A 3,753-nucleotide genomic window follows, 5' to 3' on the forward strand; every position below is an offset into this window, starting at 1 on the left:
ATGGAAGGCCTAATCATGTTATCATATTAGAAAAGAAACAAATTTCAAAAAGTTCAAGGATTAACCTTATAAAGGGCTGTTACAAAGGAGAATATCTATTTCTTTTAGTTTTGGTCTTATATTATCACTATTAATATAGCTTTATTTACAAAATGTCGGCGGATGATTTTGTCTCCACGCATTTTGTTCATCTTTCAGTCATAGTTATGGATTTAAGCGATTTTTATAAATTTTTCCAGCACTTGGTTACAGAAAATTCTCAGGCAAGTAAGATTATGAAACCGGTAAAACGTGCAGACAGATGTACTTCTACGTTAAATCTTGCATGCACAAAGGAGAAATCAACAATAAACACAATAGTTAAAAACAAATACAACAAAAACAATGCAGAGAAAGACATGACATCAATATAAGTTCTTAATAGTTTCTCTGGGAATGATACGCAATGCGTTATACTGAAATTAACTATAACCATCAAATTTCCAAAACCTATACAATGAGGCACTTCGATTTAGAAAACGAAAAGAAAGCAATAGCGAACCTCAGAAAGCTGACATTCGAAGGGTCAATTTACAGTTAATGGCATCTGTCGGGGAAATAGTGTAGCCGAGAAATACCCCAAAAAAACCTTCTATAAAACGATTTACTAAACTTAATATGTAAATTATTGCATTTAAAATATCTCCATAATACCTTATATATAGTATAATATATTGCGACAAAAACATCAATACTTACAATTAAAACTGCCAAAAGTTGCTGATATACAAACTAAGCAAATGCGTACAATATCCTACACTTTCAATGATACTTAGTATATACTTTAAAGATTTTTTTACATTACGTTATAAATGCTCAGATTTATTTGAACATGAGGAAAAATTATGCTATAGCGCATTGATTCCATTGGCTATACAAGAAATACACGGAAGCGCACAATGTATTAAAAAATAATTAATAAAAGAATAAATCCATAGAAATTTGTAAGCAACATATGCAACCACTACATGTATCATGTAAACATGTATTTTCAGTTAAAAAGAATAAAAACAAGAGGCTCTCAAGAGCCTGAATCGCTCACCTTAATTCTTTTGGTTAAATCTCTCATCAATGATTATTTTGGCTTTTCAATTTATTTAAATGTTTTTTGGATCGTCCTATTTTCTTCAAAAGCCAAAAAAAATAATCATTTTCTCCTATGTTCTATTTTAGCCATAGGAGCTATGTTTCTTGACATACAAGGAAATAAAATATAAAATTTATACTAGATACTCTGAAACTCATTTAGCCTAAGTTTGGCTGAAATTGATACAGCAGTTTCAAAGGAGAAGATTTTTTAAAGTAAGTCAACATGATGAACAAATTGTGAAAAAAGTCTTTAAAGGGCAATAACTCCTTAAGGGGTCTATTGACAATTTTGGTCAAATTGACTTAATTGAAGATCTTACTTTGCTGAACATTATTGCTGTTTACAGTTTATTTCTATCTATAATTATATTCAAGATAATAAACAAAAACAGCAAAATTTCCTTAAAATTATCAATTCAGGGGCAGCAACCCAACAACAGGTTGTCTGATTCATCTGAAAATTTCAGGGCAGATAGATCTTGACCTGATAAACAATATTACCCGCGTCAGATTTGCTCTAAATGCTTTGGTTTTTGAGTTATAAGCCAAAAACTGCATTTGACCCCTATGTTCTATTTTTAGCAATGGCGACCATGCTTGTTGATAGATCATAACTTCGGATACAATTTACAAACTAGATACCCTAAGGAACATTCAGTTAAAGTTTGGAAGTATTTGGCCCAGTAGTTTCAGAGGAGAAGATTTTTGTAAAATATTACCAAGATTTACGAAAAATGGTTAAAAATTGACTATAAAGGGCAATAACTCCTAAAGGGGTCAACTGACCATTTCCGTCATGTTGACTTATTTGTAAATCTTACTTTGCTGAACATTATTCCTGTTTACAGTTTATCTCTATCTATAATAATATTCAAGATAATAACCAAAAACAGCAAAATTTCCTTAAAATTACCAATTCAGGGGCAGCAACCCAACAACGGGTTGTCTGATTCATCTGAAAATTTCAGGGCAGATAGATCTTGACCTGATAAACAATATTACCCCTGTCAGATTTGCTCTAAATGCTTTGGTTTTTGAGTTATAAGCCAAAAACTGCATTTGACCCCTATGTTCTATTTTTAGCAATGGCAACCATGTTTGTTGATAGATCAAAACTTCGGATACAATTTATAAATTAGATACCCTAAGGAACATTCAGTTAAAGTTTGAAAGTATTTGGCCCAGTAGTTTCAGAGAAGAAGATTCTTGAAATAGTTTACGACGACGACAGACGACGACAGACGACGGACGACGACGGACGCCAAGTGATGGCATAAGCTCACTTGTCCCTTCGGGACAGGTGAGCTAAAAAAATCAGTAACATGTGAAGTAACATTTAATGTATTGATCAAAATTGTATAATACTAAGAAAGTTAAAAATTGTATTCGAGATTGTATTGTGTATATTGTAAGAAAAAAGTGTCAAACAAATATAACTAAATAGTTAGAGTGCACTACGTGCGATTTACCAAACGGTAAAAATTATAGGTCACGTTATGGGGGGAGTATGCCGTTAAAATGATAAGTTAACATACTATGACATACAGTCTAGCGCCACTGATGACTTTTATGTAAAACGAAACGCGCATCTGTCTTACCAAGTTATAAGTATGATGTCTTTATATTTTTTTCACTAGCATGTAAACAGTTAGTAAAAGTCAAAGTTAAACTGACAAATTGTACTAAATTCTTTCAAAGATACAAAGATTTGATTGGTAAATGTGGCTGTACAGGTTGAAAACTCATAAAAACGGTATTTCACATCCTAAATTTTACGGTAATATTGTACTAAAAGCGCGGAAATCACTATCCGTGATCCGTGTAAACTCATCGAACCTTTAAACAAACTTATTAGGAAAGATTATCTTACCAATGTTCTAATTAGATCTTTGACTATATTCAAAGTAAAGAAAAACTATTCTGTGCATTTGTTGACTTCTGTAAAGCGTTTGACAATATAGACAGACGAATATTATGGTATAAGCTTTATAACTCTGGAATAAGTTGCAAGACAATTAATATGATAAAGCCGATATATGTAACTGTGCACCCTCACAAGAAAACTAAGGGAGAATTTTCTGAAGTGTTTGAAAATATTTCTGGTCTGAAACAAGGTGAGCCTTTATCTCCTCTCCTTTTTATATATATATATATGTTTCCTTAACGACATTGCTGAGCAGCTTGAAACAAATAAAAACGACGACTACGTTAGTGTGAATGGTATTTTGATTTATCTGCTTCTTTTATGCTGACGATACAGTTTTATTCGGTAAAAAAAACAGAGGCACCGCAACTACTTTTTAATAAACTTCTAAAACATTGTTCAAAGTGAATAAAGATAAAACTGAAATAATTGTAATCTGTAATGGATAGCAACAAGTTAATCATAGTTGGTATTACGACAAACACATGCTCAATGTTGTGAACTCTTTTGTTTACTTAGGGAATTTAATTCACTATAACGGAAAATTTCAACAAACCCAAAAGAAATTATCCCATCATGCTAATAAAGTTTTTGTGTCACTCTTTAATTCATTTAAGGTAGATTCATGGTATACCGCCATCTTGGATTGAACAATCACAGTAAAAAATCGGTCTAGTTATTTGCCTAAATCTGCAAATTTG

Source organism: Mytilus galloprovincialis, chromosome 7 (genome assembly GCF_965363235.1).
Source record: "Mytilus galloprovincialis chromosome 7, xbMytGall1.hap1.1, whole genome shotgun sequence".
Lineage (NCBI taxonomy): Eukaryota > Metazoa > Mollusca > Bivalvia > Mytilida > Mytilidae > Mytilus > Mytilus galloprovincialis.